The sequence below is a fragment of the Mixophyes fleayi genome, chromosome 10 (assembly GCF_038048845.1).
Source record: "Mixophyes fleayi isolate aMixFle1 chromosome 10, aMixFle1.hap1, whole genome shotgun sequence".
In the NCBI taxonomy this organism is placed as follows: Eukaryota; Metazoa; Chordata; class Amphibia; order Anura; family Limnodynastidae; genus Mixophyes; species Mixophyes fleayi.
This window is the reverse complement of record NC_134411.1, coordinates 7,813,046-7,836,276: the sequence shown is the minus strand read 5'-3', so window position 1 is coordinate 7,836,276 and position 23,231 is coordinate 7,813,046. Positions and strand designations below refer to the sequence as shown.

At 38.5% G+C, this 23,231-nt stretch overlaps 1 long non-coding RNA gene across 1 annotated transcript; it reads left to right on the top strand.

Moving 5' to 3' along the window:
• The first annotated feature begins 724 nt into the window (after positions 1–724).
• On the top strand, positions 725–4,121 carry LOC142103681 (uncharacterized). The gene is made up of 2 exons (XR_012679419.1): positions 725–1,210; positions 1,543–4,121. It is a non-coding gene; the product is annotated as an uncharacterized LOC142103681 (long non-coding RNA).
• The last annotated feature ends 19,110 nt before the right edge of the window (positions 4,122–23,231 follow it).

Genomic DNA, 23,231 nt, shown 5'->3' with positions numbered 1-23,231 from the left:
GCCCCCCTTAACTCTGCCATCATGCTCCCCCTTCACTCTGCCTTCATGCTCCCCCTCCACTCTGCCTTCATGCTCCCCCTCCACTCTGCCTTCATGCTCCCCCTCCACTCTGCCTTCATGCTCTGCCTTCATGCTCCCCCTCCACTCTGCCATCATACTCTGCCTTCATGCTCCCCCTTCATGCTCCCCCTTCATGCTACCCCTCCACTCTGTCTTCATGCTCTGCCTTCATGCTCCCCCTTCATTCTGCCTTCATACTCTGCCATCATGCTCCCCCTCCACTCTGCCTTCATGCTCCCCCTTCATGCTCTGCCTTCATGCTCCCCCTTCATGCTCTGCCATCATGCTCCCCCTTCATGCTCTGCCATCATGCTCCCCCTTCATGCTCTCCCTTCACGCTCTCCCTTCACGCTCTGCCTTCACGCTCTGCCTTCATGCTCTCTTCTTTCTTCCATTCCCTCACTTACCTTTTCTATCTGATTCTTTATTCTCTTCTGTCTTCTGTCTTCTGTCTGCGGCGCTCCTCACTGAATGTCGGGCGTGATGACGTCACGCCCGGCATTCAGTGCGCACGGAGCCAGCGCCGCAGACACGCAAGTTTTTTTTTGTTTTTTTTTTCTTCAGTTACTCGCTCCCCCACCAACGAAGGGGGAGCGATCAGGGTTGGGGCCTACCGGGGGATAGACCGGTCCCCCGGCGGGCCAGTCCGACACTGCAGACGGTAGTGCCTAAACGTCATTATTTTAGACGTTACCTTAACTGTGCACAGAGTAACAAAATCAGTGGTATGTTATAGGATTCAAAAAGCTTTTAATGACAATATATTTAAAAGAAAAAAACAACAACCCCCCCTTCCCCCTTTAATGCGCATGCGTAAACCGAGTTGTCTAAAGTTACTGAAAAATCCAAATTCTGATGATTTTTTATTGAGCACGTTAAACTGTTATTTACTTACGGGGTATTTCAATCGACGTAGTATCTGATGGAAATCATCTAGGAATCAAATTAACGAGAAAAGGAGGTGACTGAAGCATTTACTTCGGGGACTATTTTTCACAACTTGGCGGAAGGAACACTGCATCATTGAACTGTCAGTCGTATAAGTCTATATAAGGAGACAGCGCTGTCAGATTGACAGCGGTCTTTACTGAAGACGGCGATCGCGCAGCAGCTTAGGAGCCCGAGCAGCGGTTTCCGTATTGCTGTTTAGGTATGTATGTAATGTCAGCGGTGGTGAGTATATGAATTAGGAGAATAAAATCGTATAGGACTATGCGTTCTGTAACGTGATCTAATTTTACAGACAGGAATAGTCTGGAGTATTACAGTTTAACACTGATGATCATTAAAAACGGGCAAAAAGTTGTGCCTTGCTGACTTTTTTTTATTTTTAATTCAGTATAGTAGTAGTTTCTACATTCTGTTCTGTATAGTAGTTTCTAACATCATTGTGTGGGCGGCCGTGGCGTTCTACCGTAGATTACTAAGTAACTAAATAGTTGGTGGCGTTCTACATCTATGTGGTCCTCTTATGATCCTTAGGAGTGGTCAAGAGAACGAGGTGTCGTCAGGAGGTTTACTCGACAACGCTCACCCTAGGGAAGAATGTACTGTTCCTCTCCAAAGTCTCCTGTCCCTGCTGTAGCTGAGGACCACTGATAAATCAGGTGTATAATGTCAGTTTTGTTTGGGTCTTAGAATAAATAAACATAAGTTCAAATATTAAAAATGTAGCCATTAGCCTTAGGAAGGGTGTGGCGAGTGCGGATGTTATTGCAGAGTAATGCGTTGACAGTAATGAAGGAGTTCAGGTGCCTTCCTCTAGGTGGCGGTGTTCTATCAGTTTGTGTAGGACAAGCTAAGATAGCACGTATGGTGGGGTGTAGCCTTTTATGTCTTCGGGGAGGGGGGGGGGATATTTGAGTTTTCTCCCAATTTTATTTTCCAGGTGTTTCTCATCCTTGTGAAACCTTGAACTGAATAGGCTCCAACTGCTCTGTAATTTGTAATGAAGTTTCTTGACAAAGAAGTTTTATACAGACATCTGGCATGAGTATCTAAATTTTTCAGCTGCTGCCTTACCTTTGACTTAACCAATTTTAGAGTTAACTATTTAATTTTTGTATAGTCATGGTCCAACCTATGTTGGGAGGGGTTCCGTGTTATAACACATTCTCCTTTGCAGCTTTCCCTTCTGGGTAGGGAGTAATCTAGATAGGCCAGGTGGTAAGATATTTGCATATGTGGGTGGGGGAGGGTCCATAAATGGATATTTTTAGATTCTTTACAGAAAACGCCCACATACCAAGCAGTCCGTGTTTCCTGCCACAAGAACCACAGTGGATCGTAACCTGATGCTTACCCTTAGCCTGAGATGTACGACCTGAGCCCAGTGTACCATTAGACGGGTGTCTCCCTCCCTTGTTGGCCAGAGATGTTTACTACATGAGCCTGTGATATGCTGCATTCCAGAGTCCCATTACTGCTGTCCACTCAGTGAAAGAACTCTTGGTTCCTGCTAATCATCGATGTCCTAGCTTTGGGTCCATAATAAAGATGAGAATCTAGTGTGATCCTTTATTCTACTTGCCCGTAGTCCATAGGAGACATCCTAAACCTTCTGAACATTAACGATGAGGAAGTCCCATAATTAAGAACTCTTTATGATGCAAAGGCAGTAGTACCCGTATGTAAAGCTTGACCGTTATGGATGAAAATTGAAGTACGTAGTTACAAACTGCAATGGATCCCAGGGCAATCATATCAACTTGTCATGTATATATTTGTCTTGTTTCTATGTCAGCACTAATGATAACCTATTTATGCTGTAATGTATGTATATATGATGAGCTTACTGCTTTAGTGTGTGCCGCATGAGCAACACACTAAGTTTGTATGTTATAATTATTTGTGATGTGTGTTTACGGAGTCCTTATTTGTGATGCCAGACAGGCTTGAGTTGTTAATTCTATGGTATCAAGTAGTGTCTATTTATTTGTGTTAAATTGCGCCTCCTACACTGGTACTTAACCAACCAAATGGGAAATTACATTTGCTGAATGAGGTATCAAATGATAAATTAAATATACACTTAAACATAACACCACACAACATTGGCTTCACTGGAGATGCGAGTCTACAAGCAGATATTCTGACACCCAACAGTTACAGCAGACCGTCAGCCAAAGCTAAGAATGGCCAAGGAAAAAGCTGGAACATCCTACCTGATTATACACCTTTACTATATAGCAAGAAATAAGCATAACCCTTCAATTAAACTGTTTAGAGGATTTCATACTAAAAACACTATAAAACATTGACGGAACATTTTCCTGTAAACCAACATGGACAGAACATTTTTCCTGTAAACCGCCCGTAATACTATTTATTCAGTTTATACTTGGTACCAAAGCATTCAATTTTATTGCCTTTTGGAGTGTATGAGGCTTTGTCAGCAATACTGCTTGGTTCTATGTTGCATTAATGAGTTACTGAAGGCTATCGGTGTTCAAACAATTCATTATCAATTAATACCTTATTCACCAAACATAACTGTTTATGGGTTGACTATACTTGGCACTTTAAATTTAATTTCTGATCTCGCGCAGCGGGACTGGATAAACACATGTCACATTATATACAGCTCTTCCATATCTGCATCAATGGGGGGGAAAAAACAACAACCTAAATAATACAAAATAACCCTTGGTATACTGCAATTTATTTAAGCTAAACCTGCTTATGATAAATCTGTGCCTTGAAGTTTGTGTCGTGTAGGTTCATTGCTTCTTACAAACCCTTCACCTTTAATGGTTTCATGTGTCTTAATGTGCCATTTTATAAACATTACGTTACAAATTTGCCATTACAGTGGCTGAGGGCTGGGTTCTAGCAATTGAAGCTAATCTAATAAAAACAAAGTGCAGTCACTGCTATCGTTGTAAGGGTCTGTAATGGGTTGTGGTGTGTGCCTGGTGTGCCTTTGACAGTATGTCTGTCTGGTCTTTCTGCGACACATTGTTAATATACACTTCCTACAAAATGTACTTTCATAAGATAAATAAATTGAAACCCTGATTTTTATATTCTTATATTTCAATAAAAGTTCAGTTCCTGGTTAATGTGGTGTGTTTTTAATTTTACATTGGTGGTTGTAACCATTTATTTCGGTTGGCGTTTGCATCTACCTTGGTAAGTGACACTTAATTTATATTGTTTAAACAATACACTTGTGACATGCTGGGTAAGAAATGTAGGAAATGTTCATGTTCACCAGGCATACATAGATGGAGGTTAAATTAAAGGTTCAATATCTGGGATTAAATGAAACCCATTTGGTTACATGCCTGAGCCAGTAATTGGTTTTTAACTTGAATGAGAACAATAATTTTGAGCTACCAACAGTACAATAGTCATACAGAAAGATGCTTTGTAAATTGGACCTTGTTTTGCACATGGTCATGTCCGTTGTACTTGGTGATTTTAGTCATTCTAAAACTTGCATATGTGGATTGTGTTGGCAACTAGTTGGTGTTTATATTACATACTCCCCTTCCACTTCATGTAGCGCTGTGCATATTCAAGGCTTTTTATTTATTTTATAGTCCATGATCTGTTAATTGAATGCTGTGGCTTAGCCAATAATTAGCCTATGGTATCACTAGAAATCGGTGACATTGTGGAGGCTTTAGTGACTAGCACTTCTGCTTCTGATGTGCTATTGTATATATGTTCAGCCAAAAAAAGTCCTCAATCCATTGTGTAGGTAATTTCTTCTAGACAATCAAGTGGATACATGTCCCATTTTAAAACTCCCAGAAATTATATAGATATGATAATGATTTCAAAGAGCTGACTGAGTTAACATTAATAGCTTAAACTAATACAAATTTGCATGCTAGTCTAAACGTTGTGAATTTAGTACAGAATTGACTTGACTCTAATGGGGGTTGTAATGAGTAACCGTTTAAACCGTGAATGGCAAAGTAATTGTATGAACGCTGGGCCTGTAGAAGCATCTAGTTGCACTGCTAGCTTCATAATTGTAGTACATGCATAATTGTCTAGACTGTTCAGCAGGAATACATTGGGCATGTCAAACCTGGTACGTGTTGCATTGTAATGCTGCAGATTCACACTGTGTAGCAAAAGAGATGATGTACGAGGGAGTCCGAGATGAGGACAATATAATATGTAAGAGCACCCTACCCCTGAGAGCTTACATTCTAAAATGCATACATTCTGTAATTATTGTACAAATATGTAGTGTATATATGAAATTATAGGAATTAATTTTGTGTTTCAGATGTTGCATTGGTGATCTCATAACTGATTTTATCCCATGGAGTTTGTAGTGCTCTTTGTATGAGCATTGGCCATATTGAGTTATACTCTTTACCATGAATGTTAAAAATAAGTGGAGTTATTGTCCCTTTTAAAATGTTAAATGAGCTCTCAATTCACCAAGTAAATGCCCCTTGCATCTGAAATGGATGGGAATTCACACAATATTAAGAATATGTGAACTCCACGGTTTCCATGTCATTTCTATCTTTGTGTAGCACAGAATGTATATTCTTGTTGGTAACGTAAACTCTGGGATCTCCATTTTAATTGTTTACCTTGAGTCTCAAGGTTGAATAGTATGTGGTGAAAAGGTGTTTAAATGAAGTTTTGGTTCCCATGGTCACTGTCGAACAAAAGACCTGTAGGCATTGCACATGAAGCAGCTGGAGGGTCTGTAATGCACATGACCAGTTTAACAGCTATTGTTTCACTTCTGAATGTGGCCAATTAACTTTTTTTTTAAAATATTTTTAAAGCCGTATAGATGGTAGATATGTGTAGACAGTTAACCGTTCATAATTGCCTATGTACATTTAATGGTGGTCTATAACAATCCCCTACATTGCTCCTAATTTAAATGTTTGAGATTTAAACCCATCCTAGGCAAATTGTGTGCAAAGGCGTGTTCATACTGAGCTAGATCTCTTCCGTATAACTGCTTATAAATGTATACATTCTCGCATGTATCCTACTTTTCTAGAATTTTTGTGCCATTATAATGCACATAAATAAATTTTTGATAAAAAATATGCCCCTTGCATACAATGATTACAGAATTTGTCTAACTCTTCAATTATTAAGTTACTGCAGATGTGAAAATTATATTGGCAGGCAGTCAAGAGGTTACAAGTTGTAATTCCTGTTTGTTTTGGAGCGTATACTCTCCTGGATTGGCTCAGCATCACAATCTTAGATTTCTGCACCATATCACTGGAACCTTTAGAACCTTAAGTAACAGCCATCCAACTGTTAAACGCTTCTAAAGAGTAGAAACTACACACACACATCGCCACACTTTACATTTAAACTGTTATGGTCCACGTTTCTAGATGAATACATTGTTCCTATAAACTATGGTTTAGAGGTAAATTTGCAGGGGTTTTAAAAATGAAAATTACAAGCAAGTCACGGCTTAATTATTTTTTTTAATTTTTATAAAGTACTGTTACAATATCGTGATGGGTTTGTGTATGTAGGACACAAGTGTCCCAACTTCAGATGGTATTTCCTACAGTAGCAGTGTATGTGGCCAAAGGGCGCAGTGGTGTCCATATCTTGTTTACTTGATGTGCTTCAGTTTTGTTTGCGTGTGAAAGGGCTTGATCACTAATGTAAAAAAAGTTCCTCCAGTACTGCTAGTATTGGTGCTTGTAGCATTCATTGGCTCTATGAAACGCGAAGGCTATAATAAACCATATTTTTGGTTATAGCACATCTGTGCTATTGGTGCAACAAGATTAATTTAAGGTTTTATTGGGGGTGGGGGGAGGGGGTTTAATTTGTGGAGACTTGAAAACGTACAAATTCTCGCTGTTAGTTAATATGCATTGCTTGTTTTGTTTTAGGGGGGGGGGGTGTGTTAAAAAATATTAACCCTCTTAATATACTGGTAGAGGAAGGGATATAGATATAGATATAGATATAGATATAGATATAGATATAGATATAGATATAGATATAGAGATATAGATATAGATATAGAGATATAGATATAGATATAGAGATATAGAGATATAGATATAGAGATAGAGATATAGATATAGAGATAGAGATAGAGATAGAGATAGAGATAGAGATAGAGATAGAGATAGAGATAGAGATAGAGATAGAGATAGAGATAGAGATAGAGATAGAGATATAGATATAGATATATATATAATCTCTCGTGAGTGCATTCAATACACTCTTTATTAAATGAAACATTTCAGTACATATGGCTTGAATTTCCCTGTTGGCTTGCCTGGTACTCTGCTGTAACCAATAAAAACATACTTTTGAGGGGGTAGTTCTTGCACAACAGCTCCATCCTTGTTCACTTTAAAACTAACCACACTTTCTAATATATCTTAACCCCAGGTCTGATAGCTATTTTTTTTTTTTTTTTCAAAAGGCTTACGCAGCTTTATAAAATATCTTCTTAAAGACAAAAAATACTTCTAAATCTAAAGGGTTGTCCATGTAATTGATACTATTATCTAGGTCAGCGGTTCCCAAAGTGTGCGCCGTGGCGCTGTCACAGGGCTGCCGCGGCCAGCCAGAGAAACAAAACAAAATAAACTTGCCAATCCGTGCGGCGCCGGGACCCAGCATCCTCCTCTCTCACGCAGCTTCTCACTGAATATCGATATTCAGTGACAAGCTGCGTGAGAGAGGAGGATGCTGGGTCCCGGGGCCGTGCGGATTGGTAAGGTTTTGTTTTGGGGTTTTTTTTCCGCAGGCTGCGGCAGAGTGAGAGGGAGCGTGGCAGAGGAGGGGGGCAGTGTGTCTGGATGCAAAGGGGGCATTTTTGCACACAGCTAAATAAGTATTTCTGTCCTGATCTAAATACTTACTACATTTTTTTGACCCAACTACTTCTAAAAAAGTGCTTGTTGGCCATAATATGTTTGTTGTTTTTTTTTAGCAAAAATGATAGAATTACTAGTCAATTTATACTCTATAAATGTTGCATTTAAGTAACTTTAACAAGTAAATTCATTTACATGATTGATGTTAGACATCCATTTTAGTCAGAAATGCCAAAAACATTCCTTGGGTCACGCATGGCTTTACAAATCACAGTGTTGCAGTTTATAATTAGTTCCCAGCTACTTACAAAGTAATTCAGTATGTGGAAAGAGATAATCCCTACTGTAACTAAAATGCAGACTAGTAAACCAAATAAACTACAAAAAATGTTTTTAAAATATCCTCAATAAACACATCTGATCAAACAGAATCTATCCCAACCTGTTATTATGCTGTAATAAGTTGCCCTACTATATATACATTGTAATATGTAGTAGTGACAGCGTATTTGAAACTCCATTAGAAACTGCTATTTTATATGCAATACCAGCTTTTTGTTTGACCTTTAGTATTAATAAAATAAAAACCTTCCAACCCCCATACTTGTAAGTCTTGTATGTAGTTTTCACATTAAACTCCCTTTTTATGGAAGACAGGCCTTATGGGTAACTTGATGCTAGCTTCTCCTAATGGTACTTTGGGTTCGTACAGTTCGAACATGGTTAGGTATGGGTGTTTATATGTACATAATTACACTGCAAATTTCATGTAGCATACTCCTAACTTAACATGTCGTCGTTCTCACACGCTTTACATTTCTTTATAAAACGTGGTAAGTTACACCCTGAAGGAATCTGAATAGATTACTCAGATGTTGGCTGTCCAGAATGAAATCCTTAAGTAAGAAAATAGCTTATAAATTGAGATTTAAAAAAAATCCTCACCTCGCTATTTTTATGATCCATGTTATCCTTCCAGTGTTTAGTAACTTTTGCCCGTAGATAATCTGCCATGATCTCTTCTTTATAGACTGCAAACCATTTGTCCTTTATTTTCTTGTTTAAGGAGATTAAATTTTAGTGGTACATAGCAGTTGTTTCATCTTGTACTGAGTAAACAAAGATCTGTCGGCTAACATGTCTTTTTCTAAACTTAGCCATGAAGTACTATATAGATTATAACATCATTATTTAATAGCATTTTACAATTGGGTAAAAGAGCTCTGTCCCCCGTTCCCCCCAATATTGTTTATTGCGAAGAAGGCCCTGCTTACAATCTATAGGTCAATGGGGTTATACAAAGTTAAATCTACACACTGCATATTGGTCCAGCCAGATTACAAAGGTAAGTGATTTGAATGCTATGTGATCCAGTGACACAGCGATGTTGGCCTGGGGTCAGGGTTGTTCTCTTGTGTGAATTGTGTAAAGGGTGGTAATAGGGTAACCGAGTGAGATTAAGAGGGTGGTTGAGGAATATTATAAGCTTGTCTGCATAGTGAGTTTTTAGAGAATGCTTGAAAGTTTGTAGACCAGAAGAAAGTCTTATTGTGAAAGGGAATTCCTCAGAGTGGGTGTAGCACGAAAATGTACTGTAAACAGGAATGGGAGGATTTACTGAGAGTGGATGAGAGACGCAGAATGGATGTGTCTAGTTGGGAGATATTTTGAGGCGAGAGATGTACTGTATGTTTGTGCAGTTTTGTTGATGACCTATATTAGTAAGAATTTTATATTTGACTAAAAAAAAACAGGCAACCAAGTAGACGAAGAATGATTTTCAAGGAAAACCACACTGTCCGCTACGTGCATAATAGATTGTAGGAATTGCAATATTCAATGTGGGAGATAAGTGCATGAATTAAAGTTTTTGCACTGTCTTGGGAAGGATATGTGCGTATTCTGGAAATGTTTTTTAGATGTATGTAACATGATTTAGATAGTCAATGTCTGGAACAAAGGATAGTAGTGAGTCGGGATCACACATAGGCAGTGAGCTTGTGAGATGGGATTTATGGTCCTGTTATCAACGGAAATAGAAATGTCAGGTTTTAAACTTCTGTGGGTGGGAATATGAACTCTGTTTTTTAAAGTTTGAGTTTGCGAGAGGACGTCCAGGATGAAAAGGCATAAAGACAGTCTGTAACACTGGTCAACACAGATGGCGAGAGGACATATAAATTTGGGTATCGGCTGCATAGAGATCATGCTGAAATCCAATGGAGCTCATTAGACTTCCAAGAGAAGTGGTGTAGACAGAGCACAGCATAGAACTTTGTATGATCCTTGTACTCCAACTGATAAAGAAACCGGAGCTGAGAAATTAACACTGAATTAGTGATTAGATAGGTAAGATGAGAACCAGGATAGGACAGTGTCTTGAAGAACTAGGGATTGTAGCGTTTGTATGAGGAGAGTGGTCAATAGTGTAATGCAACAGAGTTCCAGGAGAATTAGATGGTAACGGCCTTTTTAGCAGTGATCAAATTATTGACATCCTTAGTCAACGCGGTCTCTGGAGTGTTGAGAGAAAAAGCCTGACTGAAAAGGGTCCAATAGATTGTTTGCAGAAAGGAAGCGAGTGTAGGCAAGTCACCCCTAGAAGCTTGGAGGGACATGGGAGCTGAGAGATGGGATGGTAATTTGAGAGAGTTTGGTTTAGAATTTTTTATATTTTTTTCAGAATATAAGTAATCACTGCATGCTTGTGTAATGACTGGTAGATACCAGTAGAGAGAGGTTAACTAAAATCTGTAGAGGTGGAATGAGTACAGGAGATGGATCTACTGATTTGTGAGCGTATAGGATCAAGAGGATAGGAGGTAGAGTAGGAAGGTAAGGAAAGTAGATACTTAATCTTCATTTGTGAGATAAAATGAAGAGAGGGTGCTGGGAAGGAATTGAGCTGACTGCTTTTAAAGGAAGATGATCCCATTTGTAGCCGAATCTTGTCCTTGAAGTAGAGAGCAATATCCTGGGCACTGATGGTAGTCTGAGGGTTAGGGCTGGGAGGATAGAGAAGAGATTTAAATGTGTTAAACAGGCGTTTGGGGTTTGAAGCCTGAGCATAGATTGGTAGTATGTTTGTTTTGTGGTTACCAGAGCATTTGCATAGGAGTGGTAGATAGAAGTATATGTGAAGAAATCATTAGAGGTACAAGATTTATGCCAGTGATGTTCTGCTTTAGAAGGTTTCGTGTTACTTTAGTGTGCACCGTTTAACATCGAAGTCTGAGTATTCACTGGAGCCACTTGATCAAGGACTATTAGGGTATGGTGGAAATGAGGTACTGCCATATCAGGGGAGGAGAACGTAGAAATTGGAGTAAGAAGGTGTTGGAGAGAGGTGGAAATCTGTTGAACATTAATAGAGTTAAGTTTTCTGTGGATATGAGGAGGCTTGGTAGAGTGTGACAGCAGAGAAGTTAAAATACTGGTAGTCAGCATGTAGCTGATAAGGTGATAATTCGAGAGGGGGAAAGGGTGTCATAAGGAAATCAAATGGCATAGTTTAGAGAAAACAAGATCAAAGCAATGGCTATCCCGATGAATAGAGCATTGAACCCACTAAGAGAGGTCAAGGGAGGAGGTTAGAGAGAGTAGTTTGAAAGCGGCATTGGAACGTGACTTAGCAATGGGGATGTCAGAAGATAAGTGAGGGAACCAGAGAATAGACTAAAAATCTGAATAGTATGTACTTGAAAAGATGAACATAAGTGGTGGGACATTTGGCACAACTGTGAATGTGCACTGTGGGGAGAGAAGTCCAACGCCACCTCCTTGTCTGCCTCCAGGTCTAACATAGTGGCCTCCATTTCTCCCACACCACCAAAGGGCTGCAGGTGAGTCAGTGTAAGCCATCATCACCATTTATATAGCGTCACTGATTCTGCAGCGCTGTACAGAGAACTCATTCACATCAGTCCCTGCCCCATAGGAGCTTACAGTCTAAATTCCCGAACACACACACACACACACACACACACACACACACACACACACACACACACACACACACACACACACACACAGAGATAAACTAGGGTCAATTTTGATTGCAGCCAATTAACCTACTGGTATGTTTATGGAGTGTGGGAGTAAACCCACAAACTCCACACAGATAAGGCCATGTTCGGGAATTAAACTCATGACCCCAGCGCTGAGGCAGAAATGCTAAGCACTTAGCCACCGTGCTGCCATGTTTCAGTTCTTGCCCAGAAGGTTGATGTTTGAGAGGAAGAGGTCATGTATGGAGGCAAGTTTGTTACAAACGGAACATACATTTTAAGAACTTTGGAAGAGATGGGAGACAGGTGATGCGTTTGAGGTTTGCTGTATTTTGGTAGTGTTCTGCTATAGGTGTGGAGGAGTGTGGGGGACCTGGAATAGTAGATACATCACCAGCTAATAGAAGCGGAGAGAGAGAAAGATGGGTAAGAGGATTGTAAAGTGTGTGTGACCTTTCATTTTCTGATGAGGCAGCTTTTCCAGTTAGAGAAAATAAATAGCACAAAAGTTCATGAGTGTTAACTTGGGGCGAGTGGAGTAATGAAGGGGCAATGTGGACAAATGTTTGTGTTGCAGGAAGGGTGATGGATGACGGTCCTAAAGATAAAGCCATGAAAGGAGAGTAGTAAAAAAAGTTAAACATTGTGACTGAAGAGTAAAAGCCAGAGTTAAGGGAGTTGAGACTTATTTGCAGTGTTCCGTGTAGATCGACAATTGTGTACAGATTGGCTGCAGTAAATGTAGGTTATTCCTGGAAGTATTTAGATGCTCAATGTTTGTCCAACTGTGTTTTTCGGAATTTCCAGTCACTTAGTGTAGAAAAGCCCGGACAGGTGTTCTCTTAGGGATATGAAGGGGGTCAGATAATCCTAATGTGGTCTAAGAATTGCTGCAAGTTGCAGTTCAACATATTTTGGTTCTGTTCAGTTGTACTGGCTTCAATATGCAGTATTTACCTGAATAAATTTTAGCAGTCTGAGGGGCATATTCAATTGGGTCTGTTACTGGCCAAAGTAATGTGGCCTGCGCGCCCTATTACCGTTACTATGTTAATAGTGCGCATAATTACCGTTGGTGTGGTAATCTTTAACGCTGGTTTTTGCCGTAAGCAGAAATCTGGGTTAAGTTTCCCACATTAATAGTAATAGGTTTAACGCTGCTCTACTCTGGGGGTTAATTGAATTTTCCCCTGAGATTTAGAAGTGGACAAAAGAGAAAATGCTGGTGATCACCGCCCCACCCCTTTGTCTGTGACCCCCTGGTTCGTGGTAGTTATGTGTTTACAGATACCTGTGCAAAAAACTAATCTGCTGTTTTAACTAACATATTTAGTACAGGTTGATTTGCCTGTACTGTACATCTGGAACTGTTAAGACCTTGGTGAAATAGTTTCAAAAATTGCATAGGTATGTACCCTGCTTTAGTTTGTACCTACGATCGAATGTCCCAGCTATTCATGTGTACACAATTTACCTTCAGATTTGTGATCATCTCTCATAACATTCTGGTGAAAAGATTGTGACTCTGTACACACTCTACAGATATCTGCCAGAACTGCTAGTTGTCAGTGTGTACACACTTCCACATTTGCCTACATCATTGATAGTGATTTTTTTTCAGGAAGTTTAGAACCAACCAAACAGACGTTTTTTGTATGATAAAACATGATCGTGGGAGCATACACACTCTTGCAATATCTGAAGAAACTATTGTGATTAGTGTGTTCTGCAAAATAATTGCATAGATGTGTACCTAGCTTAAATAATACAATATCTCAATATGAAAACACGGATTCATTATTATGGGTATTAGTAGTCTAACAAACTAGCAGTATGGAAATACATTGTATCATACTGCCTAGGCAGTAAAAACTTCAGTTGCTCAGAAATAGTTCTGCACCCTTATGGAATGAAACGCCTCAATACATTCCTTAAATGTTCTCGCATATAATAGATTTCTAGTACATCTTAGAATGTACTGTCAGCTATGTTACTTTTACACAGTAGAAATGTTAAGCAGGTGTTAGTGTGACAAGGATATTAAATGCTTATTGCATTTATGTAATGGTTAAAACCTATTAAAAATGGATCACATGTTCATACTGACTCCAATGACTGCTTCTAAAAATATAGATTAGAGAATACCTGCTTTTATGGATTGACTCACTTTGTAAGTTAGATACTGAGTAACTAAATAGAAGTGCTTATTTACCTCTCTTAAACGGAGGTAATGGCCATATGGTGAACTGTATGTAGTAGTAGCAGCTAGTTTGTCAGTGGTTTTTCTTATTATTGTAATGTGTTTTTAATGGATAATGTACTTGGATTTATTACAGTACGGTGATCAATGAAAGATGAAAGTGCAGCTCATCCACCCAAATATAAAAAAAGGCACACTAGAGAAATGTAACTTTTTTTTCTTTTTTACATGGTATAAGGCTTTGTAACAGGAGTATAAAATAAAGTTATAGTTGCAAATCAGTACTAAGTGTTCATGCACATACATGGCCAGGCCAGATCAGGAATGCTGACCTCTATTTTCAGAGCTCCATAGTTAAACCTATTGCACACTGACAGTATAACAGGCATGGGCAGGTGATCTATCACTGCAGTAATGCAGGTTTGAGGGAATCCATAAAAGGTCTTTCCTCAACCAGCACTGCTGTAATTAGTGACCATACGCTGGATATAATTACTAAAGCTTCTAAAAGGAAAAGTAGAGATGTTGCCCACAGCAATCTATCATTTTCTATAGTGTATTAGATAAATTATGGCTACAATCTGGTTGCTATAAGCAATGTCTCCATTTTCACTTTTTAGACTTTATTGCTGCTAGAAATGTATGCTCTCAAAAAAATTGTGCAATAGATTATTATAATTAGAAAATATTTTAATCGTTTTCCTTACAGAAGCAACAGAATAGCAAATATTTAAATCTACACCTCCCATTTGTAGATATAGTCCCCCTACACACACTAAATAAATACATTTTACTCTAGATTTTGTTTAGACTAATTGAAAACTACTTTGTCTGTGGTTGTGCCAGTTTATTTAAAAAGTAATGCCAATAGCATTAAATATGAATAATTGAATAAAAAATGTTCACGTAAACCAATTGTCACTTGTGTCTGCCCAGAAGTGATAATTCCAGTGAATTGCTGGATCCATTATTACTGTACAAATAACTTATTCCACTTGATGGGAATAGTAGAAACTGTTAATACTTGATGCATTTTTGGAAGTGTAAACTGGAAATCCAGTGCACATTAGCAGATGAGTGGATGCTTTTGTATCTTAACACTTTGCTTTATATTGATCTGAGGAACATATGTTTTCAGACATGACCACCATAGATGTGGTAATGGATATTTCCTCATCTATTTATATAGCGTCACTAATTCCGCTGCGCTGTACAGAGAACTCATTTGCATCAGTCCCTGCCCCGTTGGAACTTACAATCTAAACACACACACACACACACACACACACAGACTAAGGGTAATTTAATAGCAGCCAATTAACCTACCAGTATATTTTAGGAGTGTGGGAGGAAACCGGAGCACCTGGACAAAACCCACGCAAACACAGGGAGAACATACAAACTCCACACAGATAAGGCCATGGTCGGGAATTGAACTCATGACCCCAGTGCTGTAAGGCAGAAGTACTAACCACTAAGCCTTTTCTTATCACATTGCTAACATTCTGATGTCAGGTGTGAAATGTAATATAAAGAGAAGCTTGGAATTTACAAACTTGAAAAAAAACTTTTTGGGAGCAAAGCATGGAATCGTATTATAAACATGACATTCCATGAGCTATTGCTGAAAAGCTGTTCAAATGTAAGTGTTCTACCCACCAATGTTCTGTATGAAGCGGTGTGTTTTGTCATATGGTGGGAGTTGTAGTCTGGTGTTACTGATATAATGAAGTAGGCTCATAGGTCATTGCTTGGGTGCCACACTTTTTGAATTGCTCATGCTGGAGTCCAAGAGTGAATTCATGGTCCAAAGAGCTGTAAGTAATAGAGTACCATAAAGGTAACTTTTATGTATCCTTCACTTTCAAGCTTTTGAGTGTGGGATCCCCAGATGATGACAGCCATGGAAGTAAACAGAGTAGAAAAGATAAGAGAATTTGCTCAAAGTTAACCCTTATCTTAGTGGAGGGGATAAAATGCTTGTTTGCACACACCAATAAAACGCAGTATTAAATGTCGTGCTTGCCCTCTTGTGGCACATAGGTGGGGTTGTCTGCTTCTAAAACCGCTCCCCCAATTTTGGGTCTAAATTATTAATCTTTAGCACATAGAACTATGGTGGTATCTTCCAGGCATGCAGATCCCCCTTTAATTTGCTCAATTATATGCAAATAGATGATGGAGTACATGCTGCCGTTCTTGTCTAGGTATTACTGCAATGTGAGCAGTCAAAGCTTGTCTTGTGAAAATTGATGCCAAACTGATCACCTAAGAACAGAGTTACTTCTATATAATCTCACGAAGGTATGACTTTCTAGAACACTTTCACTGATCTCTGGCTAAATGGCACATTTTAATACCTTTTTTTTTTTTTTTTTAGACGCCAAAATGGAAAGGATGGAAATATATTTGTATTATTAAACTGTAAGATTGTAATGATTTGTTGGTCACCATGTTAAATGTTAAGGCCATTACTTCTAATTCTCCTGGAGCCTCTGATGCATTGGACACACCCCCACACCCCTCTTCTAGAAAACACTACAGCCCCTTGGATCTCCAAGACACTGTCCTATTCTGGTTCTCATCCTATTTATTAAACGTATACTTTTTCTGGATCCACCTCCTCTCGCTGCTACCTAGGTGTCATGATTTTGAACTGTCCGATTTTCCCCATATCCAGTTTGTATCCAAATTCTGTTACATTCATTTAAGAGACATTTCTAGAAGACACGTCCCACACAAGACTCTGCAAATTACTTTAATACATACTCGTGTATATACTCCCGCATTGACTATTGCAATTACTTCCTTACTGGTCTTTCCCCTAACCAGACCTTCACCCCTACAATCTATTAGAATGCAGCTGTGAGACTAATTTTCCTTGCAAAACATTCTACTGTTGCTCTACTGTTCCGTACTCTGGTTGCCTGTACTTCAACAAATTGAATACAAGATACATCTACTAACATACAAAGCCATTAACAATACTACACCAGCATACATCTCATCCCTTGACAAGACTTTTCCCCCTTGCCTTCAAATTTTCAAGCGCTCCCTGTAAACTTGCCAAATTCTTGAGTTGCTGCCTCCCTAGCTGCTTCTACCACTGACTGAACCCATAGTCCCACTAAGTTGTTGTTCCTACTGCTATCTGGCTGATCCAATGCACTTAACCTCATGAATCAAACCCCTATTTCCCTATAGATTGTAAGCAGGGCTTTTCTTACCACTTTGTGTGTTAATACCCAATCTTGTTTTATTACTCTTGCCCCAAATTGTAAAGTGCTATGGAGTATACTGGTGCTGTATATAGTAAATGTTAATGGTAAATATAAATCTGAATGAATCATAAATGCAGAGCTTCCATAATTGACCTGTGTTTATGCTCAGCATTTCTGTCATTCCAATTACAGATAGAGAATTGAAAATAATAGGTCCATGAAATAGCCACTCATAGATATAATTTGTATTTTGTAGTATGGAAGTGCCCAATGAAGCAAGCATTCAGATGGTGTTCAATCAAATTAGAAATGTTAAAATAAAAACAATGGTAATGCATTTTCTATGGAAAGAGATATTTCTAATAAAAAGTTAAAAAAATAATAATAAATAAAATAAAAACAGTGATTCAGATTGGTAATGACGAATTCGAAATTGTAATAAAGACACTAAACTTCACATCAGATATTTATATAGTGCCTCTAATTCCACAGCGCTGTACTGAGAACGCACTTGTATCGTTCCTGCCCCCATTGGAGCTTACAGTCTAAGTTCCCTAACATGCACACACGCAGACAGAGAGAGAGACTAGGGTCAATTTTGATAGCAGCCAATTAACCCACCAGTATGTTTTTGGAGTTTAGGAGGAAACCGGAGCACCCGGAGGAAACCCACGCAAACACGGGGAGAACACACAGATAAGACCATGGCCAGGAATTAAACTCATGACCCCAGTGCTGTGAGGCAGAAGTACTAACCACTAAGCCACCATGCTGCACAACATTACTGTAATGAATCCCATTCATCTTTAAGATGGATATTTTAAAGCTAAAGTTGTATAACCAGAATGTATTCTGCTGTATAACTGACTAATCTAATAATAATCTTTTTTTTGATATCTCATTTGTCATAGGGCCCGATTCTCATGTTCTATACCTCTGAAAATGAAGACTTGTTGGATCTTTATTAACTTAATAAATATATAGATACTCCCAATTCTTATTTTTTTTTTCATATTTAACACATTCTACATCAAAATGTTTAGTTATTACTTATTTTGGCCAATTTATGATAAATTACAACTACATTCCAATAAACTACATAATGCTTTGCAATTAGTAGTCTGATCCCATAGACCTTATTTGCAAATGTATGGGTAGATCTACGTAAGTTTCCTGAATACACTCTGAAAAGGGTTAACATGCCTTCAAAGCATTGTCTGTACACAAGTTTAATATTTATAGCCCTTGCAAGTCAGTGGAAGGCTGGTGACGCTTTCAAATTAGTTCATACTTGTGTTCAACTTTGGCAAATTTGCCTCGTGGGGTGGGGCTAGATGAATGTCATCATTTGGCCCTGCCCCCTAAAATGTCATACCATGTTCTATCCTATTGCAGCAGGGGTGGGGCCACGATGATGCACAAATCGCGTCATAAGCGCCGTCCACCCTCCTTGCCGCTTAATTTACAGATATCAGGGAACCGGGAGGTTGCTCTGCTCGTCCGGGAGGACTCCAAGAAAATCTGGAGTCTCCTGGACTTTCCAGGATAGTAGGCAACTATGAATTGGTTGCTAAATAGGTTTGGCAGGGATAACTTCATGTAATATTGGAACATTGAATAAAAAGGTCCCAACATTTAGACATTATTCTTTGTTCTCCTACCATCATTATAGATCTGCTGAGAAAAGTGGTAGTACTACTTGACACCTTTTTGACATGATATAGGACAAAGACCTTAATTTTTGAGTATCTCTTCTAATCCTATTGCTTATTTTTAATGTTGTATATTGCTAGATTTTCTATATATATTTATAACGTGAGGGAAGAGGTATATATGCATCTTATGATCATGGAGTTTATTAACATTAATTTTGAACTATATACATGCCTGACACTTCACTGAAATTGCTCTCGTAAATATGATCAATCTACTTACAGGAAAGTCTAAGTGTAATCTCTCCATACTCCTCCTGCTGGACATCACACTGATCCCCTGCTAGTCTTACACACCCTGCGCTCCATTGCCCTTCCTGACCGTTTTCCTGGTTCACTTCCTGCCTATCAAACCGCTCATCTAGTGTTTCTCCCTCTGGCACAGCCTTCCCTTCTCTCCCACTATCTGTTCCATGAGGTTTTATTCTTTGTTCCCATTACTCACTGTAAACCTCTTCTCTTTGGGAACTTTCTCTCATTTGGTCTTCAGTACCAACTCTATGTTGATGACTCTCAAATCTTTCTCTTCCCCTGATCTCTCCCCTTCTGTACGACCTCAAGTAACCAACTGTCTCTCTCCACATGGATGTCCTAATGCGCTACCTTAAAGCTGAGCATGTCCAAAAAAAGAACTTGGCATTTTTCCTCCTCAGTCATCAAATCTCCAGCACTGTCAAAAACACTTAAGTTTCCTCCGTTTACCATGCCCTCTGCCTTAGTGTCACACTTGACTGTCTGCTTTATTCCTCTCCTAGTTCTGTTAACTCCACCTTCAAAACTTTTGCCAGAATATGGTTGTTTTTTGTTTTGGTTTTTATTTCACTTCCAACATGCTAGCAAAACTCTTATCCATTCTCTCAACTTCAGTCATGCTATTACAAGACTGAAATTCCCCTCACTGCTCTACCACTTTGCAAATCCCTACACACTGGCTCCTTGTGTCCTCCAGAATATAAATCAAATTACTTGCCCTTGCCTACAAGCCCTCCATCATATCTCATATCAAAATACTCTACCTCTGGACCTCATAGATCTACCTCTGCCCTGCCCCCCCTTGTCTAGTCCCTTGTAACCACCTCTCACTCAGCCAACAAGACTTCTGTGCTGCTACCCACTTATAGAATTTCCTGCCATGCAAAGTCAGGCCTTTCCACAGCCTTCAAATCTTTTAGATGCTCTCAGATTATCATTTATTTTGTGTTTGTATGTTAGTCATGCTAATGCACCATCACAAATGTCCCAATCGCTACTCTGAACCACATTCGCTCCTGCTTCAGCTGTGCCCTATTCCACTTAAAATGTAGGTGCTTTCATGAGCAAGGTCCTTCATACACTGTTTATATCTACATTTATTTTGTCTATCTGTCCTTGTATTATGTATGTCCTGTTTTTCCTATTGTATAGTGCTGTGGAGCACTGTGGTGCCTTACAAATGTGCTATAATAATAATAATTGGTTGTCTTTCTCCTAGAAATCTATAGGCTGGATCTCCTGTCTGTATTTGTAGATCTGATCATTCTGTAATCTATGCTTTTTACTTGCTTAGCAATGATCTGTCCTTTATTTGGAGGGGAGGGGGCTTGAAAGTCCAAAGTGAGATTCTGTATATGAAGTGTTTAGTTTTCCAAAGGCCATTAACACATAAAATACAAAGACATCTAACACCGGGATTCCGGATAGTATTTTAAAAGCAATTTACAGTTTGGTCTATTAACGGTGCAAAGCTCAATGCATTAGAAGGTAATGGTGTTTCACTTTCATTCTGAACGGGTTGTTACAATGGTCTTTTAATAGTTAACATGAAATTATTGATATCTGAATGTCAAATGCTATTTCAGTAATGACTAAGGAGAAAAACTTGACGCCTCTTGAATTAGACATAGTTGCTGTGTGGATAAAACTTTCCTTCTCGTGAATCGGTTAATAAAATAGCACTAATGTGAAAAATGCAAAAATATTGTTAATAGTCCTTGTTTATCAGGCACTAAGTATCATACATAAGTTTACAAAGTTCTTGCCCAATATCAGATACGTTGCAGCAGTCATTTTTGGGGTGCATACTGTATTTAAATGTAAATGTTGGCACAGTATGGCAGCTGGTTGTATTAAGAAAAAATGCTTTAGAAAATCCATAAAAGGTGGACATATTCTTTAACTGTGAATGCAGATAACTAGCACAACATAAACACATGTCTATAGCACAGCTACATGTTACACAATGCATATTCAATAAATACGGAAGTAACCTAGCAAACTCAAGATACATAAAGTGCAAAACACATCTACAAAGACAAACGTTTCACAGAAAAATAAGCACCAGAATGTATGCAGCCAGAATATGCATAGAGTTGATAGTACACACCCATTTTTTATTTTTTTTACAATTGTCCTAAACACCAATCGGCAATTCCCCTATGTCCAAGCCTATGATAAAACCAACCCTGGTGTAAATCTATATTTCATTGAAATTCATAGATTACCAACAAATTGGTACAATGCATGTTATGATCTCTTAAACCAGCACAATATTAATCTATTCCCATCCCAAGTCCATTTTAGTCTCTGTTCTCAATTGCTTTACATTCAATGTCAAAGTAACATTGCTCAGTACGGCCTATGTGCATAACCCTACTTGTATATTACATGCAATTTACCATGTTTAAATCTTCCTGTCTAAAATTATCAGCTGGTAACCCTCTATTGCTTGGTGTTATCTACAAGGTCAATAAATGTAAAAAAGATAGAGCCCAACACTGAAATGCTGAACCACGTGTAACACCACTGGTAACTTTATCCTAGTGTATGTCAATTTATATTTAACTACACTTACATCAATTGCAATGTCAAGATCAAGCTTTAAAACTTGGCGTCATGCATGTTATAAAACTATATTCTATGATCTATTTCAGGCTTGCTGCCTTCAGAATCCCTCCAAATAATACACAGTAGATGTCTGTCCCACAGGTTTATCATTTCCAAGTCCCAGTTATGTTTCCTTTTCTCCTTGTTTGCCACTTCTCTGCTGTGACCCTGCTCTAACTTCCATAAGTAGAAGGGGAATACATTAATAGCTGATCTTGTTTCCTTTTTCCTTTCTGTCCTAATTCACTACACCTCCAATAGTTATGCTATTGGTACACAATCTTTATTTTAATTTTTGTTTTTACCCCCCTCACCCCTCCTTTTGTGAATACAGATGAAGTGGAAAATAAAGTTGATAAAGTATTCCTTTTTTAAGTGTGTAATATACTTTTTTTTTTTTTTTGTACTTCATCGCTTTTTGCCTATGCTGGTTGCTTTTGAGGATGGCTACATTTTTTCTTTTTTGCCCTCTCAAATTTGTACTGAAATTCAATTACTAACTGTATTTTTCTCCACGTAAAAAATTACCCATAAGGACTCCAAATTGTCAGAACCTTCAAATATTCACATATTTACTTCTCTGTATGTATGTCTTGCATATGTATGTATAAGCCCTTTAATATAAAATATACTAAAATTAGGGTGGTTTTGTGACAAAATTGCAATTATTGATTCTCCCTGAAGAGCAGTAGGGATGTCTTCCATGTCTCCAGCAAGCCCATATTTTGTTCAATGCCACTTCTCGGGTGAAGAAAAATTATATATGTAATATTTTTGGCCTGAATTCATTAATCCACCCAAAGTTTGTTTTCTGGACTCCCAAAAGTGGCCTTCACAATATAATGTATCTGTCGACCAGCTAACCCACAAGAAAACTGATTTATTTTATTTTTAAAACCTACAAGTAGCTCTTTTCAACCTAGCAAATGACCAAATGAGAAGCCAGACAAAGTCTATTGATCAAATTATTTTTTTTTCGACCAAGAACTGCTTCAGTTTGTATTTATGTCTTATAATCCGCTATGTCTGTATATTAGTATTTGTTGTGATCAGTATTTTGACAGTTAAGGTTAGGAGTTTCCCCATAATTTTAGTCTCTTCTAAAATATTTGTCCCTTGTTGCTCGGATAAGAATTGCTGTGACTGAAGATCATCATCATCATCATTTATTTATATAGCGCCAGCAAAATTCCGTAGCGCTTTACAATTGGGAACAAATATTAATAAAACAATACTGGGTAATACATACAGACAGAGAGGTAAGAGAACCCTGCTCGCAAGCTTACAATCTATGGGACAATGGGAGTTTGAAAAACAAGGGCATGTGCTACATCATATTGCACACTGGACCAGCTACAATGCAAAGGTAAAAGTAT